The 18,903-nt window shown below is 43.5% G+C and overlaps 2 protein-coding genes across 4 annotated transcripts in view; both read left to right on the forward strand.

Annotated features, from left to right (window-relative positions):
- Positions 1-18,903, forward strand: part of LOC119458159 (uncharacterized) — a 96,763-nt gene that overhangs the window by 43,387 nt on the left and 34,473 nt on the right. The window lies entirely within an intron of this gene.
- Positions 1-18,903, forward strand: part of LOC119459558 (uncharacterized) — a 63,402-nt gene that overhangs the window by 10,078 nt on the left and 34,421 nt on the right. The window contains exon 1 of one of the 2 annotated variants that reach the window (XM_049670802.1): positions 7,631-7,758. The exons of the other annotated variant lie outside the window; for it this stretch is intronic. The gene's annotated coding sequence lies outside the window, so the exon portion shown is untranslated. Of the gene's footprint in view, positions 1-7,630; positions 7,759-18,903 lie in introns of those variants that run through there. 2 annotated transcript variants of the gene reach the window in all.

Below are 18,903 nucleotides of genomic sequence, written 5' to 3' on the forward strand. Positions count from 1 at the left end.
TAAAGTGAAATGAGCGAAATAATATATTTCCTATTTCCCGCGTCCTGAGAGCGGGAGAGAGACATCGGAAAGGCGGAATGGAACAGGTGGAACGAAATGTTGCTAGATGTTCTAAGCTGGCAAACATTGTACGCTGACGGGTGAACTTCGAACACGAAAAATTGCTGCAAATGTTTCGATACGCCTACTGACGGTGGTTCTGGCCGAGAAAACCGAGTACACCATAAAGCCGATGAAGTTGGCCATGAACGAATTTTACCTGGTGTCATAGCTTCCATAAAAGGTTTCCACTTGGCGAGTAAGAGCAGATATTGAAGTGATTTGATTATGATTGCACGCGTACTTTAAAGCGTAGAATGAAATCAGGCAGGACTATTTTTCCCACAGCACTGCTGTACCATTTCTGCTGAAGTCAGGTCTTTCTATAAAACATCAATAATTACAGAACCCCACATCATGTGCTTCGCACAAAGCAGTCTTGATGCTGTTATAGGGACGGAGTTTGACGAACCTTCAAAAGCATCTGTTTGGAGCTCCAACCAGGTTGACCATTGGAGGTTCCTCCCAGGAATTGAAGTCGGTGGACTAACCTGGCATGGCCTGAGCAAACTCCGCCAGTTCGGGACCGCGATTTCTTACTGCGCCAATGGTAGGCGAATGGTGCAAGTGGACTTCTACAGTGGTGACGTCATATTTACCTACTCGCCATGGAAGGGTTCCTCAGGCGATGAAGGGCAGCTCATGCTTCGCTCCGCGTTCCTTGCGGGTCACAGCCCAATTTTCCGTTGCCGAGTCCTCGCACGAAGGCGTGAAGCTTGAATTAGAGCGTGCGCTTCGTGTCACAACGCAGGGCCTCCCGTTGCAGAAGAAGGAGCTGGACGCGGTGTGAGCACCATTTTTGAAGTTCTGAGCGCACTCCTACCAACTTTTGTTGAAGAATCTTGGAGATTAAAAGTTTCGCGTCTTCTTGGCAAGGCCTTCCCTGTAGTCCTTGAGTGCAATTTGCGTAATGAAAAATGTCGGTGTCACCACGCGAAAACTAAACCTGAAAATCCAACGAGCACCGTCTTCTAATCGCATCGCTTCTCCGCATTGCAAGAATGTAAATAAAATCCCATACCTATATCGAGTGCCTTGTTTTTGTGTTTTATTGCGATAGCAATTATATGGACACTCAAAAGCAGATTTCTGCCGTCGGCGTCGCCGTCGCCGTCGCCGTGACGTTCCGTATGACGTCAATGGAGATGAAATCGTCGCCGCGCGCCGAACGCTGTAAGTGCGAGTGAAAGGGCGCGAAGGGCGCGCGCTTTCACGGGGAGTGAACGCACGGCGGAGAAGAAACGCGCGTTCTGCGCCGTGCTCGCTTAAGGGCTGCAGAAGTAGGCGTCTCTTTCCTCCTTTACAATCACCATATATGTAGAGCAAACGCGCCTTCTTCCGATGCGCGAGAGGCCGTGGGGGAGGGGGGGGAGGGGAGAGTTGGGAAGCGACGTTTAGCTGCGGCACCAAGTGCCTATTTATATCAGAGGCTCCGGCAACAGTCCAACGCCGCACGCATTTTGAGCGAACGCGGGCAAAACGCCGACGGCGTCAACAAGTTCAGCGTGTTGCCGGTGCTGCTGCATGTCCAAAATTATACAGCTGATAAAGCTAATATCATTACTCCGTATAGCTGTCTACAAATTTGCTATCGCAATTGATGCTTCGCCTTTCAGGTGAAACTGCGACAACTTTTTTATCGACACGGCGTATCGCCATTGTGCTTCTGTAGAATGTCCGAGAAGTTGGCGGTAGTATTGAGGAATTATTCCACAAATGTTCAGGTATGGTATCGTAAGCCATTTTCTTCATTGTGGAGGACCGCAGGTGTGTTTATTTATACTACATACTCGTCCGCAACAACGTTGAGGGAAAAATTGACCTAGAGGAGGAAACAACTTCATTTTCTTGATTTGGCTAAGTGAACCGATAGTTCCCTACAGCAAGTCGACTAGAAGACAAATTGAAACCTTCTGACTACTTTCATTTCAGGACAGTGGGGAGCACTGAACAATTTCCGGAGGAAAATTTCAATAAAAAGTTGACAGAGGGATTGAGAAATAAAACAGTCTTGAGCGTTTGTTGAAGTATCGGCCACAGTTGGCATTTTTCGGTCTCATGGAATAAAACACCAACACATTTCCAAGTGACAAAATTTTTCCGATTTCCCCCTTCCCTTGGGGTGGGAGTGAGACATCGGGAAGCAGGAGTGGAATTGGTGGAACATGTTGCAAGATGTTCTAAGCTGGCAAACATTGTACCCGGACGGGTCAACTTCAAACGCGAAGAATGACTGGAAATATTTTGTTCCGCCTACTGACGGTGAGGCCGAGAAAACCCAGAAAGCCATACCACCGACGAGGTTGCTCATGAATAGAATTTATTTTTTCTTACAGCTTCCATAATAGGTTTGTACGTGGTGAGCAAGATCAGATATTTATGTCATTTAGTTTTGATTGCGCGCTAATCTTACAGCCTCAAATATCAGGCTTCTGTACCAGGCCAGCCCATTTTTCATACAGCACCGCTGCTCCATTCCTGCCGAGCCCAGATCCTTCTGTGAACAAACAAGATATACAAACAATATATGTAAACATATATACATAGTTACACTAATAGACAGATAGATAGATAGATAGATAGATAGATAGATAGATAGATAGATAGATAGATAGATAGATAGATAGATAGATAGATAGACAGACAGCCCACAGAAAGTGCGTGAAGTACTCTAGGTATACCAACGCATTAATATGTATGGCTCTTTTTTTAATGAAGTCTTTTTCAGGTAGTTACACCCATTGTTTTCACATGGGATATGCGTGTTTCTAACCGCTTTCGTGAGCCGATCCCTGAGAAAGTGCAGCCCAAATATTTGTGCCAGTGGAGCCAAGGGTCGGCCACAAGGCATTTGCCACTGGGGTCACTGCGGTGCGTTCCATAAGGTAAATTCAACCGGGCCCACAAAGCATGGAATGACACTGAGCATGGGCCACTGCGGCCACTGGGTTTGCTATGACGTGGGCTAGGGGCCACTGGTTATATTAGCCTTTGGTTACTAGGTATGTGATGACCACAGTGATGGCGATGATCATAAGTGAGATGAAAATTTGGGAGGAGACGCAACCTCCAGTTGAAGGCAAACAAATGATGCCGCTACAACGCAGATCGGAAGAAAAAAATATATGGTAAATTTACCGAATTCTCACCAACAACTCGCTCAGGAAAACATTGCCTTTTATCGACTCAACTTCGCGTTTTTATGACAAACGAGTTCTATGCGATACCCTTACCTCCATTATAAAAATTATTCATTCATGGTGTCTAAGTGTCCAAGTAGAGTTAGACAGAGAACGTTTGGCGGACAAGTTGAAAGTGGTTCCTGCTGTCGCTCGTTGGGATGACGTGCAGGTTCCATTCACAGAAAATTTCACTCGCCTGCAGACGATAAAGTATCTCGGTGCTAAACTCGCAGTAGCCGAACTCGCAGAACTGGCTTACTTGAAAGATAATGTGATATTCACTGAGCCACGCGAGCGCTTGCTATCAGGCAGCAGAAAAATTCCCTATAAACGCATCCTAGGCAGGTGCGCAAGCGCAGACGACCCGATCCTCCACCAGTATGGTGGCATGATCTAGATTAGGGCGCCTGCAAACGCCGCGTGTCCAGGCGCAGATGACCAGATGCGATTCAGACGAGGCGCGCAATCAACGCGATCCCCATGTAAGATGTGCGCCACGTATTCTGAGTACCTCTTCGGTACACGTTCTGGCGTCTCCGCGCAAGGTACGAACCGTTGCTGAAGAAGCGAATCGTAGAGCTACGTGCGCGGCTACAACAAGGCATCATCGGGCTCAGCAGACTGCTGTGCAGAGAGCATTACAAGCCGCAGCTCGCCGTCAACGCCGGGTGGGCAGTTCAGATCGTTCTCGTCCAATCGAAGCGAAGAGACTTTGCCGCGAAGACCCTGTTGTGCGTGGTGCCGAAATTGGAGCTGCTCTTGAGCCGCTCCATCAGCTTAGGCTGTGACTGTGCAGCGCGTGCCACGCAGGCCTTTGACATTTATATTTCTTATTCATTCTGACATCCCCACCACTGAAGCTGGCCCCTGCTTAGGCCACTGAGCCATCCTTTTCATTAAAGTTAGATTTATCAATACCTTTGATATTGCTACGAATCAGTATTTATGATGACGAAAAGGCCAGTGGTTTGAAGAATAGGTAAATGATTTGAAGGAAGCGCGGGTTGTTGCCTTTTCGTTGAATGCAGCGCAATCATTTGTACATATAATCCTATATAACTCCTCGTCTGGCCCTTCCCGCGTAATCATTTATTATGCAGCTAATTAGATTGGGATTGAATCATCTATTGGAATCGGAACTGTGGACGCTCTTTCCTGTCCAGATCCTTTTTTTCCGTCCTTGGTTGCGTCTTAACGCTACGGAATAAGATGAACCAACTAGCCCAGCAGCAAGTCCTGATACGGCACTGAGGGGTACAGAAATATTCATTCAATTGAACGTGTTGATGTTTTCATGCTTGAAAATACGGATGAGCCTAAAGGCAACGCACTTTTATATACTGTCTTTATTCCTTCTTAGTGTGCTGTCACTGTTGGCGCTTCATCTTTTGAAAACATCAATAAAGCATTGCCTGCCCCCTCTACAGTTGTAGTGATGGTTTTGCAACAGCTTCCCTGGACATCTACTTTCGCAGATTGATAACAGCCGATAAGGATTGATAAGGGTCGTAACAAGTCCGATAAGGGTAATAACAACCGATAATGGCTGATAATGGTTGGATATAGTCCGACAAGATTGATAACGACCGATAAGGGCTGATAAAGGTCGGAACAAGTCCGATAAGGGTAATAACAACCGATAATGGCTGAGATAGGTTGGATATAGTCCGATAAGATTGATAACGACCGATAAAGCCTGATGAGTGCTTATGCCGGTCGGATTAAGCTTGATAAGATTGTAACGACAACGCGCTGCGTGGAGATGAGTAAGTGGCACAACGCTCACGCATAATTAGACAACTCCAGTGTAGCTTGTGCGCGAATTCTTTCTAGTTTTTTTTTCTCGTGAGATTGCCAAAATGAAATAGACTCAAGCTCAGTTAAGATCCACGTAATGCGAAACATTTATGGTTGCGAAGAAAATGGTTCTTAAGAATCGTATACATGCTGTGCAGCGAACGGTTTATGCTTTTGGGATTCGTTGCGAACTGATGCACTCTGTAGCGGGTGGCGTTGTTTGTTGTCGGTATGATACCTAGTAACGCAATTTGCCGTATAAATAGTTCGTTGAAGAGCCGCACATAAGCAGCAGCATCACTTACCCAGAGGCCCATGCCCATTGACTCATACATCAGTATATGGAAAATTTCATGTTTGCCCCAAGAAGAACTCCTGAGAATGAGCCCCGATGCTGCAAGGATGGGCTAAAATAATTCCCCGAAAGGCCACAATGCTCAAAATCCTTAAATTTGACAAACTCTGCGCTCATTATTGCCTTTCGCAAAAGATAACACTCTGCGATGCATTGTTGGTGGTGGAAAACCCTGGCCTCTTCAGTGGGAACTTATAGCAGGGCTCGGGATGATGTGTAGCTAAGATTTCTTTACCTGACAACTTAAAAAATAAAGTCTTCAATCATATATATTTGTACTTTTGGCATTTAACAATAAAGGCCTCCATACCGAATCAAAGAATTTTATTCTTGGATAGATTATTATTCGCGTCTGTGCGATAAGCCGTAGGTTGACAAAGTTTTGTTCTATGTCTCAAAGCAACAAGTCATTGTAGATTCTCACGCTGCCGTCTGTCAAGCGCTCTTGGGCAAACGGTGAGCACAAAAATTATGGTCGTTCGTTTCTGCTTGATCACAAAATGTTCATTTTGTAACAAAGCATAAAATGGATCTATTGACTTTTGAAAATAACAATTAAAAATATATTCCAATAAAATTGCACGGCGCTGGCAATTTAGCTCCTGCAGTATTCAAGACATTGGCATCATCGACGCCAAGCTTCCGATATTCAAAAGCAGTACTAATATTATAATATTAGGAAGACAAACGCTTTTATAGGCTGCGTGGCTGCTCAATTTCTTTTGAACCAACCAAATAAACGAGCATAGTAGTTTTATAAAAATATTGTGAATCGTACATCATCGAAAGAACTTCCGAAATTTTCCCGTATTGGCAACAGAAGCTTGTTTGTCGGTGCATGTTTGCCTAAGAACACTGACAAAAGTCGTCGGCCCTTCCACTCCTTGAAGATGGTTATCCAGAGAAGCTGAAACCTGTGGCCCCGGCGTTTATCACTGGGTTGATTCCGAGGGTTCTATAAAGTATTTCTCAATAATGAGGTTACACACACGCTCGGCTGCGATGGAGTGAACCACATCACTGACGTTACGCCCGCTGTCCGCCTTTCGCTTGCGTACCATGTCTCGAGTTTGCTCGGCGACGTGGTTAGCAGCATTCGCCCGCCATTGCCGCTTGCGATTCCTCGAAATTAAATTGCTGCTAAATTAAATCTGTCAGTCATCTAAGACAATGTAAGCTCATACCCCCCTAAACGCAGCATCCCCATTACAACGGCAGAGGCGAAATTCTACGCTGGAATGATGAGCGGCATCGCAGGCAGCTGTGGAAGAAGACGTCGACGACGAATGCGCGAGCAGTGGCACGAGCGCCATGCTGAGCACGAGCACGAATGCAGCTCGAGGGGCGCCAACGAGACAGCTGCGGAAGATGATGACCACGCTCGAGCCAATGCTGAATATGATAGCTTTCTGTACAAAGGCGATTTCGCCTAGACATGCAAGGCTTAGCTTTAAAAATGCTTAGGATCAACCACATCAAGCGCGTTGCGGTCTTGTTCCTTCGGTGGCTTTGCTGCACTGAAGTGCTGAAATACTTCTCGGGCTTTTATTGTCTCCCTTTCTTACACCGAGGAGACTTAGGAGGAAGATCGAAGTCCTCGATGATTAGCCCGTCATGTATTTGATACATACGATATCGTGACAAATCTACGTTTCCTCTCACACCTGGAGCTGTTATCAAGGAGCACAATACAGGCTTTATTCCAGTGAAGCGTAAATGCACATTGGTGGATTGCACTGGCTGTAGTGCAGAAAAAGGTTGCAAAAGACAGTGGGTTGTGCGAAGTATTGCTTAACCGGCTTCATACAACACGGACTAGCACTTGCGAATACATTTACACATGCTACAAATAACGCAAGGGCTCTGTCCAATTAGTCGATGCAGATATCGCCCAAGGCAAACACAGAATGAACATCCGGCTTTAGCTCTGATAGCCATAAGACAGCCGAGTGTGTTTCTGCGATTCGTAAGTTGCGTTGCAATCTCCGTGCATCGTTGCCGTCTCAGCGCCGCGTTCAATAAGCTCCTTGTTAGAGCCAATAAGGGAGTGACGGAAGCAATGTGCATAACGAAATGTACCGTTAAGATTTCGAGCGGGTGCCATGCTCAACGCGGCTGTTGTTGCGCGTTAAACACGACATGAACTTATCAGAGGTCGAAGACGCCCGTGAAGTTGTGCTTTATAAAGCTCTTCGGAACAGGCGTCGTCCAGAACTTCTCACACAGTGCCATTTCAAGAGCCAGCTCGCGTTCACCAAGGGCAGTCAAGTTACAGGACTTATACTCGCTACAACGGCGCACTAGTAACAACGGTGCGACCAGAATGTAAGTCACTTTGTCCTTGCCCCAAAGTAGATATTCCAACTATCTCCTTCAATTGTAGCAGGAACGCGTTGTCTAGGAATTAAAATCAAGAAGGCAAAGGCTTCTTTAATATTGCTTTGTTCAGATAGAATAGTCAAGAAAACACACACTGAAACAGCCATTACAGTTTTCCAGCTTTGTGAAATGTGCATTTCATTGTAAAATGTTTTAGTGCAACCTTCAAAGAGAACTTTCGAACAGACGTTGACGGATTTCTGTGCAAAATATTACTCGTCCCGTTTCTTGAAGAGAACAGCATGAAATATTTTATGCTGCATGTAACATTAAACTTGCAGCGGTCGCCTTTTTGAAGTGACGTGGGGATAACAAGACCGAAAAAGTGTTACCGTAATTCATTGTACATCAAGTGTATTTGTATAAGCGCTGAATAGGTGCTCGGATTCAATGTGTTCAACATGCTAACATATATGTACTTTTTACTTTGTGAGAAGAGTTACATTATGCCCTGCCCACCGGTGGGAAGTTCTGAACGCACAACAATTAAGAGCCAGTGTTCATGGTTGTTTACTTTCTGTGACGTGTATCGTCACATTATGAAGTAGTCTAGCAGGGAGCGCAATAACTTCCAAAATTTACAAGATTTTGAACCAGGTGGATTTCACCCTCTGTATTGTAATAATTATTTGCTGCTACTAGACTGCGTTCCACTAATCTAACACTTCAAAACCTCTGGATGTCTTTGCAGATTTATCAGCAAATATGGGGCCTGTGAAACTCGTTGGCGTAATCGCTTTTCTCTCTTCATCTTGTGTTGCAATGTTCTACAAAACGGGTAAGTTGCCACCGTAATTTTTCTCGTGAATGAACGTGCTAAAGCATCTAATTTCGAACGCTATGCTGTCCGAAAGTGCAATTTTATCGGCAGTAGTATCATTCTACAGAATATATTCACTTCAATGGCATGGAAAATATTGTCCTCGGTTACTGTGTTTCAGTATACAGAGTGTCCCAGCTATCACGCAGCACGATTTAAAAAAAAAAGAGGAACTGCGTTACGTGAAGCAAACCTAGTGGGTATTGTTTCCAGTGCAGTTAAGTAGCCGCCAGTAATTTTTTCGTTACTGAGATTTAACTAGGTAATTATTATTATTTATCTAACTAGAGAAGTACTGTCCTAATTATCAAAGTGTCAATGAGAAAATTGTAGAGCACCATGAAAAACTATCGATACAGCTTTCTGTTGCTCAATACGTGCTACATAAAAGTCTTTTTCCGAGCGTGAAAGAAGCCCGCAAATACATGCAAAGTGACTCGAGCGGCCAGTCGCGCAGCAATACTCCGGATTAGGAGCAATATTGTTTATAAAAGCGGAAAAATATGTAAAAAAACAAAAAACGATGGAAAATTAGTGCTTCAATATATTCTTAGGTTAGTCTGGCGTAGCCTGCTATATATATATATATATATATATATATATATATATATATATATATATATATATATATATATATATATATATGTACTAGAGCGCGCTGTTTCGGTGGCATGCATGCGCCCAGTTGCAGCGATCGTTGCCAAAACTGTCTTGAAGTGCACATACACGATGTGTGTATCATAAAACGGGGATTATTACAGCGTATATTATTATTTCAAGGTCACACTTACGTGCGCAAAGTCACATATTGAGCATGGTCGCAATGTGTCAGCTTTCAAAGCGACTGCATAAAGTCGCTATCTGTAAGAAAATAAAGAACAGCTATGACAGCCTGTCTTTTTTTTTGTCTGAGCACGACCAGTGACCAAGGATTTTCTCAACTGATAATAGATGCTCAACTGATAATATATGCTCATCCAGTCAAACAAAACGGCTGAGTAAGGTCTCTTGCTTGCGCTCCTATTGTGGACCCTTGATGAGCAGATGCTCAACGGACGCATCCGGATTTTTACACTGTGTACAAGCAGTGGGTAGCATCTTCTTAATTCTATGAAAGGTGTAAGGTGTGTAGGTAACCTTGTTTGTTTGTTTGTTTATTGATACTGTTAACCCCCGGATGGTCATTACAGAAATTGAAATACAATTAATATTTGCAATACAATAAATAATTACACGCGCAACAATAAATACAACAACAATAATAATAGCAATAAAGGCACTCCTTATTTTACATATATTTACAGTGCTAATATGCCGAAAACAATCTGAAACTTATTGACCTGAATAAACAAGAACATGCAGCTCGTTTAAAAATGCATCTATGGAAGAGGAGGAAACCAGTGAATCGGACATCATGTTCCACTCCTTAATTACTCTAGGAAAAAAACTATATTTAAAGGTGTCATTTCGTGTTAATGGGGGTTCAATATACATTCTGTGTCTATGTCGGAAGCGTGCGTTGGGCGATAATTCGAAAAAGTCGGAGGCGTTAACTTTAAGTTTATTGTGAATGGTGAGGAACAGGAATTTCAATCTGTCCACTGCTGTTCTAACTTCTAGGGCAGGAAGATTTGCGTTCCGGCACAATTCACTAAGAGAGTGACAATAACGATATTTGTTCAATATAAGTCTACCTGCTAGACGCTGGACTTGCTCTAGTTTGTGACGATTTATAGCTGTACAGGGGTCCCACACTATTTTTGCATATTCTATAATAGGTCTTATTAAGGTCTTATATGCCAAGTTTTTTTTTATTTCAGGTGTACCACTACGTAAGTTACGTCTGAGACTCCATAGAGCTCTGCTGACTTTTTTGCTTACCATGTCTACGTGTGCGTTCCACCTGAGGTCTTCAGTAATTAGTACACCTAAGTATTTATGTTGAGTTACCTTTTTTTAGTTCAATGTCACGTATTTTGTAGCTGTTAACATGCGTGACCCTTTTTCTTCTTATGGACATGGAAACAGATCTTTCTGGGTTTAGTATTATCTGCCATTTGTCACACCACTCCGCAATTTTTTGTAAGCTAGCCTGCAGTTCCAGTTGATCGTCCAGTGATGTTATCCTATTGTATAATACACAATCATCTGCAAATAATCGTAGTGGGACAGTTTCACAATTTGCAAGATCGTTAATAAATAATATGAATACGAGGGGCCCTGGCATGCTGCCCTGAGGTACCCCTGATACTACTGGTACGAGACCAGATTTACAGCCGCCTAGTTCGACGAATCGTTCTCGGGACTGAAGATAAGATTTGAACCAGTTAGTTGTATTAGATTTTTTAAAGAAAGGCTGAATTTTCAACAACAGTTTTGGGTGGAGAGACTATCAAACGCTTTGGAAAAATAAAAAAAATAAAAAATAAAAAAATAAAATAAAAAAATAAAAAATTTAAAAAATGTCCGCGGTTATTGATTGTTTCAGAGAGGTTATGAACTAGTTCGACAAGTTGCGTTATGGTAGACAGACCCTTGCGGAATCCATGCTGAGTTGGTGACAACAAATTATATGTTTCGAGATAACTTGAAAGGTGTTTACTGATAATATGCTCCAGTAGCTTAGAGCAGGTGCTGGTAAGGGAAATGGTCCTGTAGTTTTCTACATTTGTCGTGTTACCACCTTTGTGAATAGGCACAATTTTGGCCTCTCTTCAAGCTCTAGGAAAGGTACTTTGGCTAATGGATGATTGAAATATGATCGTTACGTATTTAGCTATCCACTCAGCGTACGGGTATAAAAACTCATTAGGAATGCCGTCTGTACCAACACTTTTCTTAACATTCATACTCAAAAGAAGGTGTAGGACACCTGCTTCATTAATTACGACATCATCAGCAGAAGGACGATCAGGAGAAATAGGCAATGTAGGTACCGTTCCGTCGTCACGAGTGAATACTGAAGAGAAAAAAGTGTTCAAAGCTTCTGTACGCTCCTGCGTAATTTTTGACTATGTGAAGAATAAGATAAGAAGAAGATAATAAGAAGAAGACCTCCAAGCATAGTCAATGTATGAGCTTATTAAAGATGCGTTCCAACCCTCGGTATATAGTGACGCGCGAAAACAGGTCAATGCTGAATAGGAGAGATGATTTAGCCTGGTCGTCAAACGAAGTGGCTTCTCAAAGCTTTGTCGCAATCTAAATAAAAAAGCTTGGCATTTAATATCCAGAATTCAACACGGGGTCAGGGTATGTGATTCATGCGTCGAAGAAGCCAATATGTCTGCTGCCTCAATTTGTTCAATATCAATACGGCTCCGTATCCATTCAAAATAAACTCGATGACCAGCCAGAGATGGTCCATAGATTATTAGTTCATTCTGGCGTAGCCTGCTATATATATATACTAGAGCGTGCTATTTCGTAGGCTAATCAACAACTGGTATCACATTAGTGCGATGTAGTTAGTATTTCTAGATGCATTCTCGAGTAGGGTAGATAGCCCATCTGCCGGGCAAGTACTCACGAATATATATTTTGCTGCTCGAATCAAACATACGAAATGGGCCGTCGAACATGAGATCTGATGAGAAATGGATCTATTTTGTTCACACAATATATAGAGCGACGTAAAAGACCACCGTAAGTTTCATCGGATGTTGGAACGTCTGGGAAAATGAATGCGAAAAAATATTGATGAAGGTTTATTAGAAGAATTTGCAGCTAAACATTGTCATGGCGCCACAGATAAAGCTGCTGTAAAATATAAAGATCATAAAAAGTGTCATTCACCCATTCAGCAGCCTTTCAATAATGTTTACTCACTAACGGTGCACAAGCAAGCGAGCTAACGCAAAAAAAAAAAAAGAATCCCGGCTACACTTTCGCACAGAGAGCGCAGACCTTGTCGTCAGTGTTCAAATTTTAGCGGCTGGCGTGTACATTTTGGGTTCCATATATTCTTGCACCTTATTGAAAGTTCTCATGATTTAAAGACATTTTTGTATATTATCAAAAACAGAACCGCTCGCTAAGTGATAGTTCAGTGGATAATCAACCCGTGTGAGAGACAGAACAGTGCTACTAGAGTGTACTAGATTGGGGAGTGGGTCCAACGCACAGTCCCCCCTGAGACTTTTCTTATTGAAAGTTGGTGGCGCCACCGTCGCTTTCTCCCAAACGAGCGGCCCCGCTCGCCGGCCGGACGCTTGTCGCGTCGGAGGAGCTTTGACAGGCGGATGCTCAGTGGCGGCAGCATTGATACTATTCCTCACCAACCTATTGTAAATAAAATGGAAAAAGAGCGGTGGAAAGAATGTAAACAACGCAACAACGACGGTTCATCGAGCAGACGACAGCTACTCAGCCCGTGAGCTCGCTTCAGCCAATGAGCGCTGCCGAAACAGCCGGAGCCAACGTTTATTGGCCGGATATTCAAAATAAGGCGACCTCAGCACCCACGCAATTTGAACGTTTTTTTTTGCTTCACCCTAGGCTCTTGTGAATGAGTCCGCTGGATACACTACCCATAACTAGCACACTCTAGTGCTACACAGGCGTGCCGTCAAGGTGTCCTCGATCTCCCAGAGTGATCCCAGTTCGATGACCTCACCCGCACTCCAATGCATACATGAGCATCGCAACGCCAGTTTTCTTTCGAGGTAATATTGCAAGAAAATTTGCGCCCTGGACAACCACATCATAACCCGAGCTTTCGCTGTTGACGCCAATGGAGAGTACTTTGCGACCTTCAAAAGGTTTTCAGCTGTTGGGGCGGAAACCTAGGTTTCGGGAGGAGCAAGGGCCGGCCCAAACCGAATACTCGGGAAAGAAAATTTCTCAACATGAGTAGGATTATGGGCAAGCGAAGAGTTTAAACACGTGAATCCCGTCGGAGAATAGAATTTATTTTTAGAAAGGCTCGAACGAGGTAGTCAAAAGAAAGGCCAATCGGTGGTTGGGTGGTGAAGAATCAGGTTGAGTGATCTTGCCGGCTGTAGTATAATTCGTAGTACTTGTTACCCTTGCCCTACGCCTAGTGAACCTTAAACTCCACATGTCGATGTTCTTCACAAGTCATCTCTTTTCGCCATCAATTCTTGGCGAAATGCGATGACATGTCAAGGATATGAAAATGGTGCACATAAGGAAGGAATCCACATCCTTCATTGATGGCGAAATGAGATGCCATGTGAAAAACATGGATTCCTGCCTGATATGCAACATTTTGTACAACTTGCTTCAGCTGTTTTACAGTGTATAACGAGTCGGTACAGGCTTCAACGATGCCTATTTGGTCAAGTTAGAAGCAGCTATAATGTCATAGAGTGTGCAATGTAGGTCAAGTCATTAAGAATGCTTTCTTTATGCCACGTAGCTGGCGAGAATGCGGATTGTATGGCACTGATGGAAGAAACTTGTCCTGCATTCTTCTGAACAGCTACGTCAGTGTAGATAACGCAGTGTTATCTAAGGACATCGGTGTATGGCACCAGTTACGTTTAATTCTGCGTTTATTGGCTGTTTCACGGGTGTTATTGTACTCATATATTCCAGCGCTACATTACACCAGTCGCAGGATTTTGGAAACTACTTATTTCGGAAAGAATAATTCCTAACCACACTTGTTGCAATCTTAATAAGTAGAAGTCCTGAAAGAGGTTTTCTTTACATGCTAAATGAATAGGCTGACCGTACGGTCCACATTTTAGTTCTTATTTGTTCGCTTTAATAAATGAGGCAAAAACGTCTATCGAGAAATACACAAAGCATTAAAGCTCACTTGAAGTGAAAGGCCATTGCAGAAAAGTTGACAAAATATTTTTCAGTACCTGTTGATCCTTCACGGAAGATTGTAATGCCGTTAATGCAAAATGCAACACTCCGTTGCAGAAGCTACCGGTTTCTGTAAACGAACGCAGGACTCAGAGAAGTTTTCTACAAGCTCATGCACAAACTACAATCAAGTCGCGGCGTTTGGCAAGGCTTCATAATTGTCATACGTGTATATTCAGTGTATTGCATACAGTTCAACATCCTCCAGTCGGGGTTCTGACACAATTCAACTGTAACTTGTTGTTAAGGTTTTAAGGGGAGATAAGCAAAGACCAGTCACCCGCAGAAATAATACGGTTAAATACGTTTGTAAATGAGCCCACGGTATAACTTTAAATGGTTTATACGCTAGTCTTCATAGGTTTTGAATAGTGGCACAAAGGCCCCTGTGCACAATAAAGATTTTACGATTCGAATCAAAAATTCCTTTCGGTAATAATGCTCCAATGCGGATAGTTTTTTTATTGAAAAAAAAGTGATCACCATATCCACGAAGTGAATGATGGTGAGTGGGCGAAGCTCCGGAGGTAATCTGGTAAACCGTGAATCCTCCGTAGATTTAGCCCACTCGATCATCATACAAAGATGTGACACAGATACACGGGCTTGTGGTGGGATTATATATACAGTATATACACAATGTTTTGTATATACTGTATATATAATCACACCACACCCCTGTGTTTCACCACACCATCATCGACAGCCCGGTCCGCTTCTCTGTGTGCCCGCTTCGCTTCGGCTGCGCGGGCCTTCGCCGGGTGGCTTGCCCTTGCTGCCGGTGCTGACGTCTCGCTTTGGCCTCGCGGGCCCTCAGCTCCAGGTCCGCTTCTCGACGAGCCTGCGCCGCTTCCGCTTCGCGAGCTCTCACCGCAGGGTCTTGACGGCGAGCGCGCGCTGCAGCCGCTTTGCGAGCCCTCCGCTCTGCCACCGCTTTGTCTTCTTCGGTGTTCATAGTAGCAGGGTAGCAGTATCGAAGCGCATAGAGTGTCGACCGGCGAAAGAGAAAGGAAGCGCGCCAAGAGCGAGTGGAGCGAGCGCCGCCGCGCCATCTAGTGGACGCCATTCAAATCAAACGAGAGCACAGCTGCGCCTCTAGCGGGAGCGGCGAGTACTAGCGTGACTATAACGGCGCGACGGGGGACAAGTCTCGACCCTAAGGAGCTTCGCCCCTAAAAAACCAGTGAATCCTTCTCAGGTCCACGAGAATCGATACCATGTGCGGAACCTTGGCACATCAACTTTTGAAAATTTAATTGCATGAATTTGTGGCCTTTCATATATATTTGGGGCGCGAAAAAATTGTGTGTTGAGTCTAAAGTAACCATAGCGCTTTCGCATTATGTGTCTTGCGTGTAATACAAACCTTAAGGGAAACATCACTTCAATAGAAAAATACATATTGCAATGGTTTGTGTTTCGTAACGTTAATGGCCGTCGTTATATGTAGGGCGTGTGCTTCTACAATTTCCCTCACAAGTGGTGCGGACGCCCTTAATGCAGTAATAAAAGGATGGTATCGGGGCTTGCCCATGCCGTAATATAGTCAACAGAAGAAAGCAACCATGTGTATTGTTCTCTCTATATAGTGAAGGGACATACTAGAGGACCATTTGTACGCATTACAGAATTTTAAATTTTCTTTGTCGGATAGCCTAACTGTTCTCCTTGATGTGGATTATTCGTAGTGGCGAACACTTATTGGACGGAACATAGACATGCCTCATCGACTAATTAACGAAAATCACAACTCAACTACATAGTTACATTACGGCCCATATTCCAATTGGCGAATTGTAACAGGCGTGTTTGCAAGGCGTATCGACAAAACATTTCAGGACAACATCACTTTGAAATAATAATTTAAAAGTGTGTCATACAAGAGCGTTCTAGCTAATTTTATGCTCCTATTCATAAAAGTGCGTTTTGTTCAAAAAGTCAGTCCATTATTGCATTCTTACATATAGTTTGATGCCGCATATCTGAAAACCCTAGTCATCGTGGAAATTTCGTCCAAGTGGATGTGCCTTGCAAAATCACGAGCACTTTATTAAGGGCAGTATTTGCCGTGAAATAATTAATGAAATAGTAAATATTAAATTTTATTAGTACTAGATTATGCATTTCTATTTTTCGTGCGAGTAGTGTCCACCGCTTCGAGTAATACTGCTCGGAGACTACAAATATGATTTCTGGCACAGGTGATTTTTCAAAATTTCTTAAATACTTAAAAATGATGCCTTTGTTTGCTGGAAAATTTGGAGAACCATTGGGGACGGAGGCGAGAGTACATACGTACATACATCCATACATACATACATTCATACATACATACATGCATGCATGTATGCATGCATACATACATACACACATACATACATACATACATACATACATACATACATACATACATACATACATACATACATACATACATACATACATACATACATACATACATACATACTGTATGTGTGATTGTCCTTGCAGAAGACTGTTTCGCTGGTTTGAGCTAACCACTCCCTGTGACCTTTCAATTCACAGATGCCCCATGCGACTTGAGCGTCCACCTAGACGATGAAATATTTTCCAGGCTGCTCGTCAAGCTTCCAGAAAGTCTCGAGTACGGATCACAGGAGTTCCACCTTCATTTCCCTGCAATTGAAGTCGGCGGTATCACTTGGCATGGCCTGAGCAAACTCCGCAAGTTCGGGCCCGCGATTCCTTACTGTGCCAACGGAAGGCGCATGGTGCAAGTGGACATCTACAGTGACGACTTTATATTTTTCTCTGCGCCATGGAAGGCTTGCACAGGCGATCAAGGACATATCATGCTTCGCTCGAATTTCTTGCGGTTCACAGCCCAATTTTCCATTGTTGAGTCTTCGGAAGAAGGCGTGAAGCTGGAATTCGAGCGTGCACTCCCTGTCGAAACGCAAGGCCTCCGCGTTGCCATCGATGGAGCTGGACGTGGTGTAAGCATCATTTCTGAAGTTCTGAGCGCACTCCTAACAGCTGTTCTGGAAGAAGCTTGGAACGAACAAGTTTCGCTTGTTCTTTCTAAGGCTTTCCCTATAGCCCTTGAGTGAAATTTGCGTAACGAAAAATATCGGTGTCACCACGCGAAAACTCAACCTGAAAATCCAACGAACGACGTCTTCTGATCATATCGCTTCTTCCCATTGCACGAAAGTAAATAAAATCCTTTACCTTTATCGAGTTACTTGGTTTTATGTCTTTTTCGGCAAGGCGTATCGCCATTGTGATTCTACAGGATGCCCGAGAAATCCACAGTGGCCTTGGGTAAATGTTGAGCAAATGTTTACGTATCTTATCTTCGGCCACTATCTTCATTCTGCAGGAGCGCAGGTGTGTTTATTTCTACTACATTTTCTTCTTCAACAACGTTAAGGGGAAAAAATTGACAAGAAAGAACCGATAGTTTCCTGCAGCTAATTGGCTGCAACATAAACTGAAACATTATTAGTACTTTTATTTAGGACAGTGGGGAGCACTGGATAACTTCCGGAGGAAATTTTAAATAGAAAGGTTGAAGATGGATTCACAACCGAAGCAGTCGTGAGCGTTTGTTGAAGTACCGTCCACAGTTGGAACTTTTCGGTCAGCTCAATATCTCAAAGAATAAAACACAAACACAATTCTAAGTGAAATAAAAATTGTCTCATTTCCCCCTTTTATCGGAATGCAGCGAATAATTGGTGGAACAAAGTGTTGCAAGATGTTGTAAGCTGGAAAACATTGAACCCGGGCGGGTCAACTTCAAACGCAAAGAATGGCTGCAAATATTTCGTTCAGCCTACTGATGGTGGGCCTGGCCGAGAAAACCCAGAAAACCCTAACGCCGACGAGGTTGGTCATGAATAGAATTTAGTTTGTTACAACTTCCATAATAGGTTTGTACTTGGCGTGCAACAGCAGATATTCAAGACCTTTCGTTCGTATTCTGTGCTAATTTTAGAGCTTAAAATATCAGGCTTCTGTAAAAGGCCGGCCCACTTTTTGTACAGTGCCGCTGTTCCATTCCTGACGAAACCAGGTTATTCTATGAACACACAAGATGTACAAACAGTATATGCAAACATATAAACATAGATAGATGGATAGATATATAGATAGATGGATAGATAGATAGACTGCCCACAGAAAGTGCATGAAGTATCTAGATTGCAAACGCAATAAAATGTATGAACCGTTTTTAAAAATGAAGTATTTGAATTGCAGATCACTTTAGGGGCCCCGGCTGTCTTCGTCGGCGGCTATACTGCGTGATCACGCTCAAAACAAGTGACCCTCTTCTTCTTCTTTCTGGGGTTTTACGTGCCAAAACCAGTTCTGATTATGAGGCACGACGTAGGGGAAGGCTCCGGATTGATTTTGACCACCTGGGGTTCTTTAGCAAGCACTATACAACG

The sequence above is a fragment of the Dermacentor silvarum genome, chromosome 7 (genome assembly GCF_013339745.2).
Source record: "Dermacentor silvarum isolate Dsil-2018 chromosome 7, BIME_Dsil_1.4, whole genome shotgun sequence".
In the NCBI taxonomy this organism is placed as follows: domain Eukaryota; kingdom Metazoa; phylum Arthropoda; class Arachnida; order Ixodida; family Ixodidae; genus Dermacentor; species Dermacentor silvarum.